General features: G+C 45.1%; 1 long non-coding RNA gene across 3 annotated transcripts; it reads left to right on the forward strand.

The window, feature by feature from the left end:
- The first annotated feature begins 1,374 nt into the window (after positions 1-1,374).
- Positions 1,375-21,906, forward strand: LOC141088256 (uncharacterized). 3 transcript variants are annotated; one of them, XR_012231872.1, is made up of 3 exons: positions 1,375-1,635; positions 4,271-4,392; positions 21,590-21,906. It is a non-coding gene; the product is annotated as an uncharacterized lncRNA (long non-coding RNA). The 3 variants fall into 3 exon arrangements; XR_012231873.1 differs by lacking the exon at positions 21,590-21,906 and adding an exon at positions 13,904-16,133; XR_012231874.1 differs by lacking the exon at positions 21,590-21,906 and adding an exon at positions 15,683-16,133.
- The last annotated feature ends 2,846 nt before the right edge of the window (positions 21,907-24,752 follow it).

Here is a 24,752-nt window from a genome sequence, read left to right on the forward strand (position 1 = left end):
GTAACGTGGGTACAGCGGAGCCGTGCGTGCGTAACGTGTGTACAGCGGAGCCGTGCGTGCGTAACGTGGGTACAGCGGAGCCGTGCGTGTGTGTAACGTGGGTACAGCGGAGCCGTGTGTAACGTGGGTACAGTGGAGCCGTGCGTGTGTGACTTGTGTACAGCGGAGCCGTGCGTGCGTAACGTGGATACAGCGGAGCCGTGCGTGCGTAACGTGTGTACGTAACCTGTGTACAGCAGAGCCGTGTGTGTGTAATGTGGGTACAGCAGAGCCGTGCGTGTGTGTAACGTGGGTACAGCGGGGCCGTGCGTGTGTGTAACGTGGGTACAGCGGGGCTGTGTGTGTGTAACGTGGGTACAGCGGGGCCGTGTGTGTAACGTGGGTATAGCGGAGCCGTGCGTGTGTGTAACGTGTGTACAGCGGAGCCGTGCGTGTGTGTAACGTGGGTACAGCGGGGCCGTGCATGCGTAACGTGTGTACGTAACCTGTGTACAGCGGAGCCGTGTGTGTGTAACGTGGGTACAGCGGAGCCGTGTGCGTGCGTAACGTGTGTACAGCGGAGCCGTGCGTGCGTAACGTGTGTACAGCGGAGCCGTGCGTGCGTAACGTGGGTACAGCGGAGCCATGTGTGTGTGTAACGTGGGTACAGCGGAGCCGTGTGTGCGTAACGTGGGTACAGCGGAGCCTTGCGTGTGTACAGCGGAGCCGTGCGTGCGTAACGTGGGTACAGCGGAGCCGTGCGTGTGTGTAACGTGGGTACAGCGGAGCCGTGTGTAACGTGGGTACAGTGGAGCCATGCGTGTGTGACTTGTGTACAGCGGAGCCGTGCGTGCGTAACGTGGATACAGCGGAGCCGTGCGTGCGTAACGTGTGTACGTAACCTGTGTACAGCGGAGCCGTGTGTGTGTAATGTGGGTACAGCAGAGCCGTGCGTGTGTGTAACGTGGGTACAGCGGGGCCCTGCGTGTGTGTAACGTGGGTACAGCGGGGCCGTGCGTGTGTAACGTGGGTACAGCGGGGCTGTGTGTGTGTAACGTGGGTACAGCAGGGCCGTGTGTGTAACGTGGGTATAGCGGAGCCGTGCGTGTGTGTAACGTGTGTACAGCGGAGCCGTGCGTGTGTGTAACGTGGGTACAGCGGGGCCGTGCGTGCGTAACGTGGGTACAGCGGAGCCGTGTGTGTAACGCGGGGCCGTGTCTGTGTGTAACGTGGGTACAGCGGAGCCGTGTGTGTAACGCGGGGCCGTGTCTGTGTGTAACGTGGGTACAGCGGAGCCGTGTGTGTAACACGGGGCCGTGTGTGTGTGTAACGTGGGTACAGCGGGGCCATGTGTGTAACGTGGGTACAGCGGAGCCGTGCGTGCGTAACGGTACAGCGGAGCTGTGCGTGTAACGCGGGGCCGTGTGTGTGTGTGTAACGTGGGTACAGCGGGGCCGTGTGTGTGTGTGTGTAACGTGGGTACAGCGGAGCCGTGCGTGCGTAACGTGGATACAGCGGAGCCGTGTGTGTAACGCGGGGCCGTGTCTGTGTGTAACGTGGATACAGCGGAGCCGTGCGTGTGTAACGTGGATACGGCTGAGCCGTGCATGTGTAACATTGATGTGATGCTGAGCTGCTTGCAGACACGTGATATAGGTATAGTGGAGCTGAGTTTGTGTTTATGTATATAGTACAGCAGCGCATTAAACCGTTGGTCGTCAAGAGGCCTTATTCCAGATCGCTGTTTTAAAACTATGATCAGCAATAAGTGAATAGTGCCCCCCGCAGGCGACAGCTGCATATTATGTCGGCCCCAACTGATTTTGGAGCCGATCGGGGTTGATTGGACCCTTAAATAATAAGGGTCTAGGCATCTATGTGGCTAAGAGGGGGTTAAAAGGACCCCCATTGTGCGGTCCAGTTCCACCTATTAGCCTTGTATAACTGACAAATTTGAGGCAAATTACATTTTTACCACTAAAAAGTACTTAACCCCTTAACGACCATGGGGTATTTTTGGTTTTGCATTTTCATTTTTCCCTCCCCTTCTTTCCAGAGCCATAACTTTTTTATTTTTCCGTCACTATGGCCATGTGAGGGCTTATTTTTTGCGGGACGAGTTGTACTTTTAAATGACACCATTGGTTTTACCATGTTGTGTACTCGAAAACGGGAAAAAAATTCCAAGTGCGGTGAAATTGCCAAAAAAGTGCAATCCCACACTTGTTTTTTGCTAAGGCCTCTTTCACACTTCAGTTATTTGCATCAGTCAAAATCCGCCAAAAGGGCGGAAAAGCGGATCCGTCTGTAACTGATGTGAACGGATGCAATAGGATCCGTTTTATGACGGATCCGCAGAATGAAGAATTTTAAAGGAGCCACTGGCCGGGAAGGGGAGACAGAGAAGAGAGAGAGATTTTGGTTTTTTTGTCCGGCACCCAGACAGAATTTCGGGTTAAATCAGTGTGTGGAGGATCCGCTGGCCAAAAAAACGTTGCAAGCTCCGTTTGGAAGTCTTTGAGGATGTTGACGTACAGTAACATTTTGGCGGATTCGAACAAAAACGGATGCAACGGACGGCAATCCGTCAAGATCCGCCATTAATGAAAGTCAATGGGTAAAAAAACGGATCCGCAAAGAAAAATAGCGGATCCATTTTTTTTCCAAATCGGCGGATCTTGACTGATTGTCAAAAACGGAAGTGTGAAAGAGGCCCAAGTTCACTAGATGCTAAATCTGACCTGCCATTATGATTCTCCTGGTCATTACGAGTTCATAGACACCAAACATGTCTATGTTCTCTTTTATCTAAGTGGTGAAAAAAAATTCCAAAGTTTGCTAAAAAAAAAAAACTTGCGCAATTTTCCGAGACCCGTAGCGTCTCCATTTTTCATGACCTGGGGTCGGGTGACAGCTTATTTTTTCCGTGCCGGGCTGACGTTTTTAATGATACCACTTTTGTGCAGATATGTTCTTTTGCTCGCCCGTTATTGCATTTTAATGCAATGTCTTGACGACCAAAAAAACGTAATTCTGGCGTTTTTAATTTTTTTCTCACTACACCGTTCAGCGATTGGGTTAATGCTTTTTTTTTTTATTGATAGATTGGGCGATTCTGAACGCGGCGATACCTAATATGTGTATGTGGGATTTTTTTTTTACTGTTTTATTTTGATTGGGGCGAAAGGGGGGTGATTTGAACTTTTAGGTTTCTTTAATTTTTTTTTTAAACATTTTTTTTTTTTTTTACTTTTGGCATGCTTCAATAGCCTCCGAAGGAGGTTAGAAGCATGCGCAACCCGATCGGCTCTGCTACATATGGGCGATGAGCAGATCGCCCATATGTAGCAGATTTACTGCTGTGCTTTCAGCGCCGACCACCGGGTGGCACTGAAAGCCATATGCCTGGAACAACCATAGAGGTCTCATAGAGACCTCTGGTTGTCCATGCAACATGACGCTGACCCCCGATCACGTGACGGGGGTCGGCGATGACATCATTTCCGGCCCGGCGGCCGGAAATGCTATTTAAATGCCCGCTGTCAGCTTTGACAGCGGGATTTAACTAGTTAATAGGCGCGGGCGGACGGCGATTCCGCTCGCGCCTATTGCGGGCACATGTCAGCTGTTCATGACAGCTGACATGTCCCGGCTTTGATGCGGACTGTGTCCGTCATTAGACATTAAGGGGTTAAAGGAAATCTGTCACCTATCAGCTGCCGACACTGACATCAGGGGCTTATCTACAGTATTCTGTAATGCTGTAGCTAAGCCCCCAGTGTAACCTGAAAGATAAGAAAAAAGAGTTAGATTATACTCACCGGGGGGCGGTCCGGTCTTGGTCCGATGGGCTTTGTGGTCCGGCGCCTCCCTTCTAACAGTGACTTCTTTGCTGCCTGTTGTGGCTCCTGCGCAGGCGCACTGCTCTGCCTTGTTGAGGGCAGAGCAGAATACTGCAGTGCGCAGGCGCCGGACCTATCCTGGTGCCTGCGCACTGCAGGACTCTGCTCTCAACAGGGCAGAGCAGTGCACCTGTGCAGGAGCCACGACAGGCAGCAAAGAAGAGGACGTCACCGTTAGAAGATGGGAGGTGCCGGACTGGACGGCGACACCCATCGGACCGGACCCAACGCCGGGGTGAGTATAATCTAACTCTTTTTTTTTTTTCTTTCAGGTTACATCGGGAGTTCTTTTTCTGGTAATCCATGGTTTATGTAGAGTATTTCGTTGTTTAACCATGCTGTTTTCATTGATCCTGAATCCCAGCTGTGTTTTCATCTGCCCTCAACAGAGCAGAAAATTACGCCTGTGCAGGAGCCGCGACAGAAGCAAGGATGAGGACGTCATCACTAGAAGATGGGAGGCACCAGAGCCGCGACACCCATCGGACCCGGCCGCACCAGACCGCCCCCGGTGAGTAGAATATAACTCGTTTTTTTCAGGTTACATCGGGGGCTTATCTACAGCATTACAGAATGCTGTAGATAAGCCCCTGATGGCGATTGCCGCATCTCATAGGGAAAAAAAATAGGTGACAGATTCCCTTTAATTTACTGAGGTAATCTGGAGAAATTCACCCCATGCTTCCAGAATCCCCTCCCACAGGTTGGCTTGGCTTGATGTGCACTTTTTGCGTACTATACGGTCAAGCTGCTCCCACAACAGCTCAATGAGGTTGAGATCTGGTGACTGCGCTGGCCACTCCATTACAAATAGAATACAAGCTGCCTGCTTCTTCCCTAAATAGTTCATGCATAATTTGGAGGTGTGCTTTGGGTTATTGTACTGTTGTAGGATGAAATTGGCTCCAATCAAGCGCTGTCCGCAGGGTATGGCGTTGCAAAATGGAGTGTTAGATGTTGGGTTCCTGTCGCTGCACAGCAGGAATCCCGAGCTTTGCCTTCGGCGGTCTCCCATTCCTCTCCGACCACAGTGGAGCCTGCTCAGCAGACTCGTCGATCCCAGCGCTCTGCTCACACCAGCATTGTAGGTTTGGTTGCTGCTGCCACCTCTGGCTCAGCTATAGCAACGCATGCTGGTCAGCAGCGATCTACTCCAGGGACCAAGTCCTCCTGTCAGTCCACTGAGCATGCCCGTGGGACGATCTCTCATTGGAGATCGGAAGTCACATGCTCAGGTCCTTCTCCAGCTCGGATTGGACCATCAGGAAGGTCCCGGAAGGACGCTGCTATAAAAGGTTCGCATGGCCGCTCGGCCATGTGCTAAGATAGACTTTTGTTGAGACTTGTGTGAGTGATGATGGATGCATGTAACTGGTGACTGACTCATTAACCCCTTCCTTTGATACGTATGTGTTAGGGTTAGTTCAGCCTGAGTCAGCGCCTCATGGTGGCAAAGCATGTGCCACAGTGCTCCAGTCTAGCACAAAGGTTAGCGCCATAGTGCCGCCATATCTCCCATGCCTCTGGGTGGTAGGAGTCTATCCGCTGCACTCTGTGACAGCTAACAGGGCACAGCACTTTCCTAGCGTCACTCTTTAGCGCCGCTGCAGCGGCTCTGAGCACAAGTGGTTCTAGAAGGACTCTGACTCCATGCCTCTGGGCAGAGTTCTGTGACCACATCGCTTGCGCTCACATTATATTAGTGCGACCTTGTGAAGTAACAGGGTTCGCCTCGCACACTCCGGGTGAGGTAACCCGAGCGTGCTATTATCCGCCATTGTCTAGCAGCAGTTTCCATCGTTGCACGGTGAACCCCAGGCTGCGAACGCACCTCATTAACATCTATATTACTTGGTGCGTTCCGCCAGCCTAAAATGGAGTGATAACCTTCCGTATTCAAAATCCCTTTTACCTTGTACAAATCTCCTACTTTACCAGCAGCTAAGCAACCCCAGACCATCACATTACCTCCACCATGCTTGACAGATGGTGTTGGGCACTCTTCCATCATCTTTTCAGTTGTTCTGTGTCTCACAAATATTCTTCTGTGTGATCCAAACACCTCAAACTTGGATTCGTCTGTCCATAACACTTTTTGCAATCTTCCTCTGTCCAATGTCTGTGTTCTTTTGCCCATATTAATCTTTCCCTTTTATTTGCCAGTCTCAGATATGGCTTTTTCTTTGCCACTCTGCCCTGAAGGCCAGCATCCCGGAGTCGCCTCTTCACTGTAGACGTTGACACTGGCGTTGTGTGTACTATTTAATGAAGCTGCCAGTTGAGGACCTGTGAGGCGTCGATTTCTCAAACTACAGACTCTAATGTACTTGACGTGTTGCTCAGTTGTGCAGCGCGGCCTCCCACTTGTCTTTCTACTCTGGATAGAGCCTGTTTGTGCTCTCCTCCGAAGGGAGTAGTACACACCGTTGTAGGAAATCTTCAGTTTCTTGGCAATTTCCCGCATGGAATAGCCTTCATTTTTAAGAACAAGAATAGACTGTCGAGTTTCACATGAAAGTTCTTTTTTTCTGGCCATTTTGAAAGTTTAATGGAACCAACAAATGTAATGCTCCAGATTCTCAACTAGCTCAAAAGAAGGTCAGGTTTATAGCTTCTCTAATCAGCCAAACTGTTTTCAGCTGTGCTAACATACCCTTGTGCAAGTATTCTAACCATCCATTAGCCTTCTTACACAGCAAACACAAAGTACCATAAGAACACTGGAGTGATGGTTGTTGGAAAAGGGCCTCTATACACCTATGAAGACATTGCATTACAAACCAGATGTTTGCAGCTAGAATAGTCATTTACCACATTAACAATGTATAGAGTGTATTTCTGTATAATTTAATGTTAGCTTAATTGGCAAAAACAGCTTTTCTTTCAAAATAAGGGAATTTATAAGTGACCCTAAACTTTTGAACGGCAGTGTGTATGTATGTATGTGTGTGTGTGTATATATATATATATATATATATATATATATATATATATACATGCACACACAGCTGTGGCAAAAATTAAGAGACAACTGCACAGTTTTATAAAAATCAGCTTCTCTACATGTCTCACAGTCATTCCATTCCAGTGTCACTTGAATTCCAACCAGACTACACCTCATTCTACTCAATGTGCTTCTGATTAGGTGATCACCTGAACCAAATCTTATTTAACAAAGGAAAGTATAAAAACCCTGCTGCGGTGTTCACAATCCTTTTGCAATAGGACAAGCTGGATGGCAAAACAAGTGCTAGTAATATCCCAAAATTAATAGGAATGAAAAAATAACTTTTAATCATGCCGAAGGAGTTGAAAAGACAAGTCTTGAGTGAGGAAAAGAAGAGCTCAATTCTGGCTTTACTAGCAGAGGGATTTATTCCCTGACTCACCTCCTGGGGAGGGGGTTGGGTGTTTAGCTCAGGGCTAAACAGGAGATAGGGACAGGTTGGGGACTTGGGCCTCCCTACCATCAAGTGTATCCCCAAGTTAAGGAGAGCCAGGGCACCCCCTTTAGCCTGAGGGGCAGTTCAGGGGCCCTGGTTCCACGTCTCCTGTTTCCCCGCAACTGCCCCATGACATTATTACCAGCACCCATTTTTTTTCTGGTGAGCCATGGCCCTAATGCAGACCTATCTCCAATTGCTGCAGACCCTCACTGAGGAGCGTGGGGTGCTGCACGGTGTGGTGGAGCTGCAGCAGTTTGTGGGGTTCAGGGCCTCAGCTCAGGTTCAGGCTCAACCAGAACCCAAGTTATCTCTCCCAGACAGGTTTTCTGGAGGGAGAGATAATTTTTTGTTTTTTTCAGGAGGCCTGCAAGCTACACTTCAGGCTCCGCCCTCGTTCATTAGGGAGTGAGGAACAGCGGGTGGGATTCATCATATCTCTCCTTAAAGTTGTTCCCCTATCCTGAGCCTTCTCCCTGCCGGCCGATTCATCATCTCTACGGTCGGTGGACGAGTTTTTTGCGGCTTTGGCGAATTTGCCCCCTGTAGTCCTTGCTAGGGAGGAGGACTCAATGGTGCAGTCGGACGAGCCCAGGCAGGTGGGAGGAGTTTGTTCCCCAATGGTGCTGCCTGCGGCTTGTCATGGTTTGGGGGCATGTTTTAGCTGTGAGCAGACTGGTCATTTTATCAGGGTCTGCTCAGCTTGCGCCAAACTTCCGTACCACCTAAGAAGCCGCGTCCCCCTGGTCGTGTGGAGGGAGGCGACCAGGGAGTGTATATTTCCTCCATTTTGCCCACTCTGTGTACTTTGTCAGCAGAAGTGGTGGTTGGCAGGGTACCTGAGGGCATACCGGTGTTTGTGGAGTCAATCTGCTGGATGCTCACTTTGTCCAGACCCATGGCCTGAGGTGTAGGACGCTGGCCAAACCCCTTAGCGTCCAGACCATTGACTCTGTCCCACTGAGCCAGGGGAGGTTGACCCAAGTCATGGAAAAAATACATTTGCGTATAGGGACATATCATGTAGAGTCCCTGTCATGCTACGTCTTGGGGGTGAATTCCATCAACCATCGTTTTAGGCCTCCCTTGGTTGGAAAAACACAACCCAATCATAGATTGGCAGTCTAGGGAAGTAGTCAGCTGGGATCAGTCGTGTGAGGGTTGCTGCCTGGGGGCTACTGTCTCTGCCATCTTTCTACAACCGTCCCCTTCTTCTCCAGTGGGGGCAGCAGAGGTGCTGCCAGGGAGTAGGGGCAAGTCTCTACCCTCACCACATGCTAACTCTGGGTGTCGGAGTCCTCTTAGGAGGAGGCGTCAGAGGAGTCAGTCATCTGTGTCAGAGTCCGGATGCTCTGATATAAACGTTTTTCCTTTCAGGCCATCGGGAGTTAATATTAGTTTTTCCCTCCAGTGACAGCTGGTGTTACTACAACTGTAGTTGGTCGGCTGCTGGGTTATCCTCACCCCGGTGGCTGCTGGTGTTACTACATGTTTAGTTAGTCAGCAGGTGGTGACTACTCCCACTTCCCTTTATAAGGCCACCTGGTGCTGCAATTCACTGTTGGTAATACTGGTCATTTGCTAACCAACCTTGGTGAAGACTGGGACCTGCCTGGTGCAGAGGGGGTTCAGCTTGTCTTGAGCAGTTTTGATGCTGCTGGATGCTGATCGGGTGCCTTACTCTGCTGGTGGGAGCATTGGCAGCAGATAAAGCTAAGCTTTGGTTTTTAGTTGCTTTAACCCCGTGGTGTCTGTTTTATATTTCCTTTCGTGTTATTGGTGCGGTGCAGTTCACTTCCCTGTCTTACTTCCTGGGGAGGGGGTTGGGTGTTTAGCTCAGGGCTAAACAGGGGACTTGGGACTCCCTACCATCAAGTGTACCCCCAAGTTAAGGAGAGTCAGGGCACCCCCTTTAGCCTGAGGGGCAGTTCAGGCAGGGGACCTGGTTCCACGTCTCCTGTTTCCCCGCAACTGCCCCGTGACAAGGATTGGACCATAGAGGACTGGAGTAAGGTAATCTTCTCTGATGAGTCTAATTTTCAGCTTTGCCCAACACCTGGTCGTGTAATGGTTTAGATGGAGACCTGGAGAGGCGTACAAGCCACAGTGTCTTGCACCCACTGTGAAATTTGGTGGAGGATCAGTGATGATCTGGGGATGCTTCAGCAAGGCTGGAATTGGGCAGGTTTTTCTTTGTGAAGGACGGATTAATCAAGCCGCATACAAGGTTATCCTGGAAACACAGTTGATTCCTTCTGCTCAGGCAATGTTTTCCGACTCTGAGGACTGTTTTTCCAGCAGGGCAATGCGCCATGCCACACAGCAAGGTCAATCAATGTGTGGATGAAGGACCACCACATCAAATCCCTGACATGGCCAGCCCGGTCTCCAGACCTGAACCCCATTGAAAACCTCTGGAATGTAATCACGAGGAAGATGGATAGTCACAAGCCATCAAACAAAGAACAACTGCTTAAATTTTTGTACCAGGAGTGGCAAAAGGTCACCCAAAAGCAGCGTGAAAGACTGGAGGAAAGCAGCCCAGACACATGAAAGCTGTGATTAAAAATCATGGTTATTCCACAAAATAGTGATTTCTGAACTCTTCCTGAGTTTAAACAGTTGTTTCTAAATGAACTTGTTTTCTTAGCATTATTTGAGGTCTTCAAGCACTGCATTTTTTGTTATTTTGAGCATTTCTCATTTTCAGAAAATAAATACAAAATTTAGTGCTTGGAAATTCGAAGCTATGTTGTCAGTAGTTTATAGAATAAAAGAGCAATTTACATTTTACTCAAAAATATACCTATAAAGGGAAAAATCCAACAAACTGAAAATTTTGCTGTAGTCTCTTAAATTTTGCCAGAGCTGTATTAGGGCAGTAAAAAATTGCTGAGTTAGTAAAGTGACATGGTAAAGTTTTAAAAAAAAATGTCATCCACAGTGGAGGCCTTCTCAATATCCAACACGTGCTCCCTCACTCTAAATTTAAGTTCCCTTGTGGTCAGCCCGACATATACTTTCCCACACAGGCATTCAGCGTGATATATCACCCCCTTGGAACTACATGTGAGGTGTTTCCGAATATCGTAAAGACGTGATCCATCAAAATTTTTGCATTTCTTGGATTTGTTCAGAGTCAAACAAGCCTTACATAGGCCACATGGGAAGAACCCTGGGCCTAGGGACCTACTGCTGGAGACTCTTGGGGGATTGTAGTGACTATGCACCAAAAGATCTTTAAAATTGGCCGAACGTCGAGCTACACACTGGGGGGAAGGAGGTAAAGCCCTTTTCAAAATGGGGTCCGTAAGGAGGACATTCCAATGTTTATTGATGAATTTTTCTATGTTATGCCACTAACTATTAAAGGTGGAGATAAATCTTACCTGTTTGTTGTTCTCTTTATCTGCAATTTGGTAACTATATAGCAGTTCATTCCTAGATGTTGCAACCGCTCTTTTGTACCCCCTCCTGATCATCCTTCGACTGTAGCACCTATCCTCAAATCTCCTGGTCAGTTCTGCTCACTGTTTCTCAAACCTTATTGAATCCGAACAAAATCTCTTAGCATGTAAAAACCGACCTATAGGGATACTACGGATGATGCTTGCTGGGTGGGCAGAGCCTGCTTGTAAACACGAGTTTGTGGCTGTCGGCTTCCTGTATACATCTGTATGGATCATCCCATCATTGGAAGCTTCAATCCAGATGTCAAGGAACTGCAGGGGCGTGTTTTACTGAATATAAGTAAGGCTGTACCTTTGTTTTTAATATCCAGAGCGGTTTATGTCATTTTAATAAACTCGCTTGGATATTTCCACAATACTGCTTCCTATGCCTACCTCAACAGCAGCCTAACGTCTTCCACAAATCTCTACTGAAACCTTTTGAAGCAGTCCGGGGAGACTCCGAGTCTGCTGCTTCTCCTGTTTTGGTCGAGGGGCAGGTGGAGTACGAGGTTGGTCATATCGTAGATTCCAGGTTGGTACGGCGGTCGGTACAGTACCTGGTTCATTGGAAGGGGGTATGGACCGAAAAACAGGTCCTGGGTACCGGCCCGGTTGATGCATGCTGATCGCCTGGTGCGGACTTTCCACGCTAAGTACCCGGGCAAGCCTGGGGGTACAGAGGTCCCCCCGTTGAGAGGGGGGTACTGTCATGATCTCAGTGCGGGTTTGACTCGCACACGTGGGGTTAATGTCTGGAACCAGTGCTGATGACTCGCATTTCTGGGGTTAAAGGTTGTGATCCCGGTGCAGGCTTACCTGCACACCTGGGGCTATGATTGTGGCCTCTCCCTGGTTTTGGGAGAGGCTTCTTATAGCCTCAGGACGCTCCCATCCCTGTCAGTTATACTCTTGCCCTTGGCATAGTGTGGTGACCCCTGAGAGTGTTAGTGCTGTGTTCTGGTTGCTTGATAATCTGTGTATGACTCGGTCTGTTCTCTGGATATTGCTTTGGATTCTGCTTGGTACCTTCTATGTCTGTTTGGTTTTGACTGCTGCTTGGCCCTGACTATCCACTCTGTCTCATCCTTGGTACGTTACGGCTATCTCTGTGTGTGAAACCCGTTTTGCCTGACTCTGAGTAATTCTGTATAGTGTCTTTCCATCTCACTAAGCAGGATGCTAAGCCCCGTCCCCTTGCAGTCACATGACCGTAGGTCCCGTGTCTGCTTGCTAAATTTCAGCATCCACAGGTCCTGTGCATCGGTACTTTCTGGCTGTACCTGACCCCGGTACCCCTACAGTGCGGGTGAGTCCCTGCTCAGCGGAGGCTGCACGCCGGGGCTGACAGGATCCTGACACTCAGTGAGCAAGTACAGTGCGGTGTTCCTGACAGGTATGTTTTTTGGTGCATCGGGAAAAATGGCATGAAACTCTGACAACATTGTTTAAAGCTGTGAACTAGGTATCAGGAATGCTTCCAGGAGCGATCCCCATGATGTCCCTGTGTCATTTGAGCAGTGTTTCCATCATTTTCTGACGTTTTTAGATGTTAAAAGGACCCAAGGGGGGATTGCGGTAAAAATGCTCGGGTCACCCATAGACATTACATTGGGCTCGTTGTTCTGTCCGAGTACCCGAGTATTCCAATTTGCTCGAATCGACCAATGAGCACCCGAGCATATTGATTATCAGATATCAACCAAAGTGCAGTGTACACAGAAGTCTGTCAATCAGTGGTTTAGGCAGAGCTCAGCATTCAGATAACTGTTAGAGCTCCATCAGATGAGACAGTGATTTTATCAAAATAACAGCAAGAAATCCAGTGAGTGGCATATTGCTGGAATAAGGGTCTCTGCCCCTGCATTATGCTGCTTTCAGATGGGGTAGAAAAAAACTGGCAACAGATTTCCTTTAAAAAGGGGTTGTCCAGTAGTGGAAACAATCTTTAAAGCTATAGCCTTATTTGAAACTGCAAGGTAGCTAGAGCCCTCGTAAAGTAAAAACACTCGTCCATATATACTGTATATTTATTTTAGTTTTATTTTTGTGAGGGATATTGTGTACCTGATTATTTTTTTTACCAATATTCAATCTATATTTGTCATGATCCCAGTGCAGGTTTTTGAGCGGCACGTCAGGGGTTAGTATCTGGAGCTCAGTGCAGGTTTTGACCTGCACACCTGAGGTTAATGATTGTGGCCTCTCTTTGGTTCTGGGAGAGCTTCTTAAACCCCTGGGAAGCTCCAATCCCTGCCAGTTATACTTTTGCCTTTGGCCGAGTGTGGTGACCTCTGTGTGCCTGTTCGTTGTTATAGCTTGTTTATATGGTTCTGACCCGGTTCTGTTCCCCGTTGTGAGTTTGCCTGTTGATTCTGTACTGCGCTACCCTCTCTGTGTATGACTCATTGCCTGTGATCTGACTACGCTCTGCTCGCCCCTCTTGTACCTTGCAGCTATCTCTGTGTATGACTCATTGGCTACGTCCTGACTATCCTCCCTGTCTATGCCCCTTGGTAACTTTGTCTCGCAGTTACCCTGCTAGGAGTTCTCTTGCAGCTCCTAGCTCTCTGGAGCTTAGGCCACGCCCCTAGTAGTCACGTGCTTCAGGTCCTGCTGTTCTGAAGTACGCATCTACTCGGCTGCTGCCCGCTCCACAGGTATGTTTGAGCACAGTTCGCTTTACTCAGGACTCGCGCACTGGCTCAGTGAGCAAGTTCAGTGCGGTGTTCCTGACAATATTCATGTTTAAATGTAAAATTCTTAATTTGTAAAACTATCATTTTGAAGAGGTATGGGGGAGAAGCTGCCCGAGAGAATTTGTTTGCTTAGTGTACAAGTCTGATTAGCCAAATAAGTCACCTTAAGTGTAAATTATATATCAACACCCAAAATTTCTCTTCTCATAGCGATATAAGATTTCTCAGTCTTTTGCATAGTGTAAGATTTTTATCCCTTTGAGAAAGAGTTTTAATCATTCAAAAGGGGATAATCAGAATAAGTCCTGACAATACTCAGACGTTTTGTTGGTGATTCTTTTTTCTGCTGTTTTCCTTGAGAAGATCTTCTCTGTCTTTAAGAAAGTCTGATGCTTGTTCTGCTGCTGAAAATGTTTGTGTTCTTCCTCCAGGTAAAAACACTTTAAGATTCGCCGAGAATTGTAATGAGACGCGGGTTTTCTTCTATACTAGCTCAGTGCATATTCCACTAAAGACGCGTCTTTCTTTGTTACTTCCACCGAGTAGTCACTGAAAATTAACACTCTACGTCCATCGAGCACCAGGGGTGGAGAGGATTTTCTGTACCGTTGTAAGATGTCCACTTTGTCTGCATAGCTCAGGTATTTCGCAGTACCAGGCCCGGGCTTATAAGCAGGGGATTCTTGTGGAGGTGGTGGTGGTGGGCCGACTCTGTGAGCGCATTTCACCTTCAATGGTGTATTAAGGCCCAGAGCGTTTGGTAGGTCTAGTGTGCATATACTTGTAAGCTGGCTACGGGTCATAGATTCTGGTAAACCCATGATCACAAGATTGCTTCTATTCTCCAGATCATCATATGCAGCAAGATCACATCTTTAATATGCATTTAATTCATTTATTTGCTGATATATATTTATTCAGATGAAAGTAAAATTCTCTCTCAAATTGGCACCGGCCGCGCCTGCGCAGTAGCATCTATTGGATCACCAATCTTGGAGGAGACAATTTTTTTTTCTCTAACAAACCGCCGGCGCCTGCCTGCTGAATGTGATTTTTTTTTCAAAACATATAGTCAGTGTGTAAAATAGGGGGCAGATCACTGAGGGTAAGAAAAGCTAAGAAGAGCACCACATGAAGCCTCCCCACAGGCCCGCCCCGGAGTGGAAAGAGATGAAAACATTCTCCACAAGAATTGGCCTGTACTAAAAACAGACCCAATTCTGGCAGCACAATTACCAAAAAATCCCCTTATAACGGCCAGGAGGGGTAGGAGTCTGAAGGACATGTTACTGAGGAGCCACTATACTGCCAAGGTGTCCAATCCCTTCACCTCTTCTGAAAGTAAACCGAGACGGGCTGGTACCCCTTTAGTGACTGTCGGGCCTGTGAAAATATCATCAGGAGTACAGAATTTATGTCCTCTGATGGGTCGTTATCTTGACATTTTAAGGTTTTTCATGGATGTGATACGAAAACTCTAACGGTAAGGGGGATTGATTGTGTTAATGGGGGAATTAGGGGTTGTGATTTAAAACAGATATTGGCACAATTAGAATGCCAATGGATCAGTCATTTGGAATCCATGGCCCCCCAAATGCTTAACTGAAAAATGAAGCTTTCTCCCATTTCTTTGAATAATCCATTAACATCAACAATGTCCATTGTATAGGGAATATTCAAGGTTCCTGATATCTCTGCGCTTTTATTTTAATTGTGTGTTTTTTGTCTGTTTGTAGCTGATACATTATTGAAGATTTATCTTTTCCTTATGGCTATTCATGAAATGTATGTGTGATATGGGATTCTTGTGTGACCATCATATGAGGACCCCTCTGGTGTCAGGATGAACACTTCTGAACACTTCATCTTGAACGCCATGTTATTGGTTGACACAGTAATGATAGTGTTGTTCATGTACTCTTGTATATATAGCTATTTACATTTTTGCACATATGCACCTTAATTATATATTTTTTTAAATGCCGCACTTTATAATGCTATGGTATATTAGTAGATTCCAATGCAATAATGTTGTTTTCTCTATTTGAGTATATTAAGCACATGTGCACTTTATTATACCTAATATTACCCATTGTGTGACATACTTTCATTAATGTGACTAGTGGTTATGATTTTACACTGGCACTTGTAATATCTGTTGTTTTCATTATCTAATATGGTGATTTATTTTACCCCACTAATAATGGTAGACTCCATGGGACTCCTTAAACATGTCCGCCGGCTGAGAGTGCACTCCTGAACGCTGGTCCGTCCTTCCTGGAATCCAACTTGACAACGCACCTGTCTGTGACGCCATCGGGGGATTTCCCCGGACGTGCACTTTAGATATATCCATATGAGCCACCATTACACATTACCTCTCTTAGGATAAGTATATATAGAGAAGCTATGGATGTACTTGACTCATACTGATAACTTTTTGTCTGCTGTGATTATTTTCCTGTCTTTTGAGGTGATATATGTTTATCTGCTGGATTTATAATATCCTTTATATACTTTCAATTGTTCCTCTGTTCTATGAGAGCCCAAGTCTGTGAGTGCTCCCCAGGTGACACTTGTTGTTTCTTTCTTGATGTACAGCCTGTATATATTTTCTTTATTACTGATTTTGATTAAATAAGAAACATATATTTGTTTATATTTATGAAGTCAGCATTCAATTTTTTCTTCAGTTTCATTTATTATACCCTGGAGACGAGTGAACAAAAGCACAAGAGGGAGGACACAGACTGAGTCTGGGCCCTCCCTCTTGTGCTTCTGCTCACTGGATCCCTCTCAACAGTGAGGACAGTAATGCTCTGATGGCGGTCCTGTCCACACATAAAAGTATAAAATAAAGACTCTGACACATCATGGAAAGTTTAAATAGTGGGAAGTTTATTATATGCTTTATTATATATTATTTATTATATTTATATATTATCTATTTATATATTATCTATTTATTATATATTTAATATATTATATTTATATTATATATTTATTATATTATATTAAATTATATTATTATTTATTATATATATATATATATATATTAATCTATTATATATTTAACATATTATATTTATATTATATATTTATTATATTATTTTAAATTATATTATTATTTATTATATATATTTTAATATATATTTAACATGTTATATTTATATTATATATTTATTATATTATATATTATATTTTACTATATATTTATTATATTAAATTATATTATTATTAATTATATATTTATTATATTATATATATTAATATATTATATATTTAACATATTTATATTCTATATTTATTATATTATATTAAATTATATTATTATTTATTATATTATATATATTTATTTTATATATATTAATATATTATATATTTAACATGTTATATTTATAGTATTTGAGGTTGAAGGGAGACATTAAGTCCATCTAGTTCAACCTATAGCCTAACATGTTGATCCAGAGGAAGGCAAAAAAAACCCATGTGGCAAACAGTGCCACATTGGGGAAAAAAATTCCTTCCTGACTCCACATACGGCAATCAGACTAGTTCCCTGGATCAACGCCCTATCAAGGAATCTAGTCTATATCCCCTGTACACCATACCAGCATACTTCTCTACTTTCTCCAATTCTTCATCCGTCACGTCTTCTATCTGTTCTTCTAGGACCGTCAGCCATGTTTCTCTTCCAGCCATGTTCTTCTCCTTGTAGGTCCTGCAGCTCTGTTTCCAGGCATCAGTGGATATTCCTCTCCCTCTTCCATGCCCAGTGGTCAGGGTCTTCTGCCATGATCTAGAATAAAATAAGTGATTATAATCAGAGTGTAAAGGGCATATGTCACCATTAGTGTTGAGCATTCCGATACCGCAAGTATCGGGTATCGGCCGATACTTGCTGTATCGGAATTCCGATACCGACTTCCGATATTTTTTCAATATCGGAAGTCGGCATCGGAATCGGAAGTTCAAAGTTGATTGACAGCCTGACATCATCATGATGCGCGGTGTGTGCGCATCATGATGCGCCGTCATTTCGGGCCTTCCGGGGGTCTCTGCCGGCCTGCCGGGGGGCTGTGTGGACTGCCCGGGGTCTGTACCGGCCTGCCGGGGGGCTGTGCCGGCCTGCCGGTGGTCTGTGCACCCTGTGGGGGTCTGTGCCGGCCTGCCAGTGGTCTGTGCACCCTGTGGGGGTCTGTACCGGCCTGCCGGGGGGCTGTGCCGGCCTGCCGGTGGTCTGTGCACCCTGTGGGGGTCTGTACCGGCCTGCCGGGGGGCTGTGCCGGCCTGCCGGGGGGCTGTGCTGATGTCCGGGGGTCTGTGCAAGCATCGTCCGATGGGACTACAAGTCCCATCTGGCGATGCCTGCTACCATGACAGTGATTGACACATTAGCCAATGATGGGACAGTAGTAGTCCCATCATCCGGCTAATGTGTTAAATGTTAAAAGAAAAAAAAAATACTACATACATACTACATACATACTACATGCATGCTACATACATACTACATGCTACATACATACTACATATATACTACATACATACTACATACATGCTACATACATACTGCATGCTACATACATACTACATACATACTACATGCATGCTACATGCATGCTACATACATACTACATAGATACTACATGCATGCTACATACATACTACATGCATGCTACATACATACTACATGCATGCTACATACCACATGCATGCTACATACATACCACATACATACTACATACATACTACATACATACTACATGCTACTTACATACTACATATATACCTTATGCATGCTACATACATACTACATGCTACATACATACTACATACATGCTACATACATACTACATACATTCTACATACATACTACATGCATGCTACATACATACTACATACATACTACATACATACTACATGCATGCTACATACATACTACATGCATGCTACATGCATGCTACATACATACTACATGCTACATACATACCACATACATACTACATACATACTACATACATACTACATACATGCTACATACATACTACATATATACTACATGCATGCTACATACATACTACATGCTACATACATACCACATACATACTACATACATGCTACATACATACTACATATATACTACATGCATGCTACATACATACTACATATATACTACATGCATGCTACATACATACTGCATGCTACATGCATGCTACATACATACTACATACATACTACATGCTACATACATACCACATATATACTACATACATACAATACATTCATACAATACATACATAGACATACAGTACATATAACATAGAGTAACATACTTACCAATACGTGTCACATTGTTCCCCGAAGCCATTGTCTTTTCCGGAATAAATATTAACATAACAAACCACAAAAATACTCACCCACGATCCGAAGCAGTCCACGAGTGTGTCCCACGACGATCTTGGGTAGAGAACTGCAGCATCAGATGATGCTGCCGTTCTCTACGGGCTGCAGGAATCCAATGACGGAAGGTAGGTATCCTTCCGCACTGTATTCCTCCGCCACTTAAAAAAAAAAAAGTCCCTAGTCTCACTTTATGCCATTGCTGCGTGGGAAATTCCCACACAGCAATGGCATAAAGTGAGACTAGGGACTTTTTTTTTTTTTAAGTGGCGGAGGAATACAGTGCGGAAGGATACCTACCTTCCGTCATTGGATTCCTGCAGCCCGTAGAGAATGGCAGCATCAGCTGATGCTGCAGTTCTCTACCCAAGATCGTCGTGGGACACACTCGTGGACTGCTTCGGATCGTGGGTGAGTATTTTTGTGGTTTGTTATGTTAATATTTATTCTGGAAAAGACAATGGCTTCGGGGAACAATGTGACAAGTATTGGTAAGTATGTTACTCTATGTTATATGTACTGTATGTCTATGTATGTATTGTATGAATGTATTGTATGTATGTAGTATATATGTGGTATGTATGTAGCATGTAGTATGTATGTAGTATGTATGTAGCATGCATGTAGCATGCAGTATGTATGTAGCATGCATGTAGTATATATGTAGTATGTATGTATCATGTAGTATGTATGTAGTATGCATGTAGTATATATGTAGCATGTAGTATGTATGTAGTATGCATGTAGTATGTATGTAGTATGTATGTAGCATGCATGTAGTATATATGTAGTATGTATGTAGCATGTATTATGTATGTAGCATGCATGTAGTATATATGTAGTATGTATGTAGCATGTAGTATGTATGTAGTATGCATGTAGTATATATGTAGAATGTATGTAGCATGTAGTATGTATGTAGCATGCATGTAGTATATATGTAGTATGTATGTAGCATGTAGTATGTATGTAGCATGCATGTAGTATGTATGTAGCATGCATGTAGTATATATGTAGTATGTATGTAGCATGTAGTATGTATGTAGCATGTAGTATGTATGTAGCATGCATGTAGTATATATGTAGTATGTATGTAGCATGTAGTATGTATGTAGTATGCATGTAGTATATATGTAGTATGTATGTAGCATGTAGTATGTATGTAGCATGTAGTATATATGTAGTATGTATGTAGCATGTAGTATGTATGTAGCATGCATGTAGTATATATGTAGTATGTATGTAGCATGTAGTATGTATGTAGCATGCATGTAGTATATATGTAGTATGTAGCATGTAGTATGTATGTAGCATGCATGTAGTATGTATGTGGTATGTATGTAGCATGTAGTATGTATGTAGCATGCATGTAGTATATATGTGTTATGTATGTAGCATGTAGCATGCATGTAGCATGCATGTAGTATGTATGTAGTATGTATGTGGTATGTATGTAGCATGCATGTAGTATGTATGTAGTATATATGTGGTATGTATGTAGCATGTAGTATGTATGTAGCATGTAGTATGTATGTAGCATGCAGTATGTATGTAGCATGCATGTAGTATATATGTAGTATGTATGTAGTATATATGTAGTATGTATGTTGCATGTAGTATTTATGTAGTATGAATGTAGCATGTATGTAGTATGCATGTTGTATGTATGTAGCATGTATGTAGCATGTAATTTTTTTTTTTTTTTTTTTTTTACATTCAACACATTAGCCGGATGATGGGACTACTACTGTCCCATCATTGGCTAATCTGTCAATCACTGTCATGGTAGCAGGCATCGCCCGATGGGACTTGTAGTCCCATCGGACGATGCCTGCACAGACCCCCGAAGCCTGCACAGACCACCGGCAGGCCGGCACAGCCCCCCGGCAGGCCGGCACAGCCCCCCGGAGCCTGCACAGACCACCGGCAGGCCGGCACAGCCCCCCGGCAGGCCGGCACAGCCCCCCGGAGCCTGCACAGCCCCCCGGCAGGCCGGCACAGCCCCCCGGCAGGCCGGCACAGCCCACCGGAGCCTGCACAGACCACCGGCAGGCCGGCACAGCCCCCCGGCAGGCCGGCACAGCCCACCGGAGCCTGCACAGACCACCGGCAGGCCGGCACAGCCCCCCGGCAGGCCGGCACAGACCACCGGAGCCTGCACAGACCCCCTGGCAGGCCGGCACAGCCCCCCGAAAGGCCCGTACAGACCCCAGAGAGGCTGTACAAGGCAAAAACAGGGTTTTTCTTATTCCGATACCGGAAGTCCCATAGACTTGAATGGGACTTCCGGTATCGGAATCGGCGATACCGATACTTTTTTTAAAGATCGGCCGATCCATTCCGATCCGATACTTTGAAGTATCGGACGGTATCGCTCAACTCTAGTCACCATTAATCATAATCTAATTTGCATATATTTTAGGCCTGATGATACTGGTGTGTGATGACTGAAAATCCATGGCAGAATGACTTTATAATCACTTATTAAAGTTTTCTTGCTTGACATTAAAGCAAGCATGTCATGAGTCCAGCTATGGCTGCAGTCATAAAATGCTCTGCCTAATATCAGGATTACATGACCATTTTGACGTGGCTTTACAGAGTAAGTACAAGTGCCTCATCAGGTCTAAGGGATTTACTTAAGCATACTATTTATATTGTGATCTCTATTTACAGATCAGCTTTATATTATTACTGTCTATATTACTCACCAGATCACATGTGTCCCGATCCACCCAAGCCCGGAATCCCATCCTGGTGAGCAGAACATTGCGGCATTGTAGCAGTCGGTCCTTCTTCATCCTCCACTTCCGTCCAAGGGCCCAGCGGTAGATCTTCTGTCGATATCGCACCTCTTCTTGCTCAAACTGGTTGGCTAAAAACCTTGGAGGGAAGAGAAATGAAACGAAATAAATTACAATCCACTTCAGGAGAAAATACAGACAACAACAACAAATGCCATTATCATGTATTTAGCCGAGTGGCCGAAAAGAGATTTTGGTTTTACAATAAAATAAAACAATGTTATTTATAGACGTGAATGTGTAATAATAAAAGAGACTCACAGAGCTGGAAAGAAGAAGGTTCCATATTCTGAAGATGGCAGTCCTGCTCTCCTGAAGTAAGCGACGACCATGGCGAGGAGATACTGGAGGGAGGAGAAGCCGAGTTAAGGTCCTGTCACACTAAGCGATATCGCTAGCAATATCTCTATAACTTGTGACGTTATAGCGATATTGCTAGCGACATCGCGGTGTGTGATACTTACCTACGACCCGCTCTCCCGCTGGTTATCGCTGATCGCGCGAGAACATCCAGGACTGTTTCTCGTCGTCAGCTTCCTGCGGCGCTTCCTGTGGAGAGACGAGCGTGGAGCCGGGCGGGAGGAAGCAGGATCGCCTAGTGTGACAGGTAAGTAGCGACCCCCGTCCCCAGCGATGTCACTGGTGAGATCTGCCTGTGTGACAGCTCACTAGCCACCACTTAGCGATGTACCAGCGATCCTGACCGCGTCATATCGCTGGTCGGAATCGCTGGTACATCGCTAAGTGTGACAGTACCTTTAGAGGGATATATAACACAGCACATATCTGTCAGTAGATTCCTAGGTTTGGTCATATCTGGCCACTATTACATAAGAATAAGCCCTTTTTTTCCCTATGATGGATCTTCTCAGATCTGGAGGATTTCTTATCCTTCACTACAATAATACCTTGTCCGAAATCTTTAGACAGCTGTCCCTGGCTAGAAAACATCTGATGTGTTCTTCTTCTACAAAAATGAGGAAAATAGAATTATTTCACTATGAACTTTGTAATGAAATCCTGTTTAATGCTATTATTTCTAAATTAATGGGGTTGTAGGGCTCCTCATCAAATGATGGATTATCCTCAGGATCGCTCATCAGTGTCAGATTGGTGGAGATTTGGCGCCTGACACCCACTGATCAGATACTGAAGAATTGTCCTAAAGACATGCCATCAGTATTGAGGAGACACCAAAGCCCCGACACTGCTCACCACATAGTGTCTGCTGTATCATACTAGGTGTGACTATAAGAGGAGGAGGGAGAACACTTCCCTACATGTTTCTCCACCATAATACACATAAAATAGATTATATGACATGTATTTTATATTAATCTAACACTTTGGGTCTGGAAACCTTGGAAGGTGCAATGAGTCTTACCAAGGAGTGCGGTGAAAGCTGCCCGCTCTTCCGGCTGGGGGATGTCCTCTTCTGTCTTCCTCCTCTTGGCCTCTTCCTGGGCGGCAGACCGTGAGCTGAAATAGAAGAGGTAGATATTATAGTATTAGGCCTCACGCGCATGGCCGTACTGTGGCTACACATAACTCACATCCTGATGGGTGTTCTCCTCATGGGGATCTGACATTAGTTTGGAGCTGTACATGGGATAAATATGTGTAGTGGTGGTGTGTAATGGTCACTATGGACTTTCCGGTGTAAGTGTATGGATTGTGATGACCGCAGTGATGGAACCTCATCTACTTACCACTCCTCTTCATACTGGGCGATCAGTTCTCTCTTCCGCTTCCTCATGGCCATTCTTACTCTTCTTCCTGGAAACTACCATACAGCAAAAAGGAAAACCTGAGTATGCAGAGGATGGCGCTTTCTATAGGATCTCTAGTAGAGTAATGCTATCAACCTAATGTGTAACCAAAAACATAACTACCACGGCCTGCATTACATGTGTTCCAGTATTGCAGCTTTATTGCCTCGATTGGTATTTAGTTGTAATACCCAACATGACCCACTGACAGAAGTGGCGCTGTAGCTAGTAAACAAAGCAAACCCTATTTTCTACTTAAAGCGCCACTCCAGTGTTTTGTTTTGTTTGTACTGCTGAAGAGGCGATTTAAATGTAAGCCCCCCTTATACCGACGGTGCTCCGCTGCTGTGATGCCATCTCGTGCCCGTAACTTCTGACTGGCTGCAAATGAGAAGTTACGTCACAAGATCTCAATGCAAGTCTATGAGCGCCAGAACTAGGCTCTCATACAGATGTATTGAAAAGTGACCCCTGCGCCGCTCCATGAAACACTGGAGCTGATGGTAGGTTACTTTTCACCAGAGACTGATAGAAGCAACACTGGAAAAGGATTAAAGTAGCGACAGATGAGGATGAGGCAGGGGCCAGGAGAATCACATATAAGGCACCACTCCTGCGGTGCACTAAAGAGAACCGCTGGAGTGGTGCTTTAAAAAAAAAATATATATATAATGTATATATATAATCGGTTATCTATGTCTAACCAGATTGATTTTATGTCCTATGGTAAGAGAAGACTACACATATCTACACTATACTGACTGCACTGTGACCCGCCATATAAACCTCTGCATATATCCGCTACCTCCCTGTATAGTAACTGATGAGCCAGTAACATATTCTTCATATCTCCACTATATGTATTATATAACTATTATATACAGGCTAATAATGGCCATGCACTTCTAAATATTGGATCTGGGAATTTCTAGGAGAAATATGTGGCCCCGTATTTTTCAGATTAATCTTTACACATCATTATCCACATTGTAAATATTTTCTCAGAATCCCCATATTTTATCCCATTTATCCGTTATCACCCCGTTATCTATATTTGGGTCTTTATGGTGAAATCATTTCCTTTTTTCTATGTGTTGCTTCCAGTATAGATCCCAACTCTCAGTATCCGGGATGAGATAAGTCGGCAGTTTACTCCTCACACAATGATTCTCACCTCTGTAGAGCGGCCGGTGGCGGCTGTCTCTCCCAATCAGCAGGTAACGATCCGGGTATCAATGCAAAAAGTGTCGCTTCTAGGAATCAATAAGGAGCCGGTCTCTTCTCTAATAGAGCAATCGCAGACT

This window comes from Dendrobates tinctorius, unplaced genomic scaffold (genome assembly GCF_039654945.1).
Source record: "Dendrobates tinctorius isolate UK_male_01 unplaced genomic scaffold, ASM3965494v1 ptg000038l, whole genome shotgun sequence".
Lineage (NCBI taxonomy): Eukaryota > Metazoa > Chordata > Amphibia > Anura > Dendrobatidae > Dendrobates > Dendrobates tinctorius.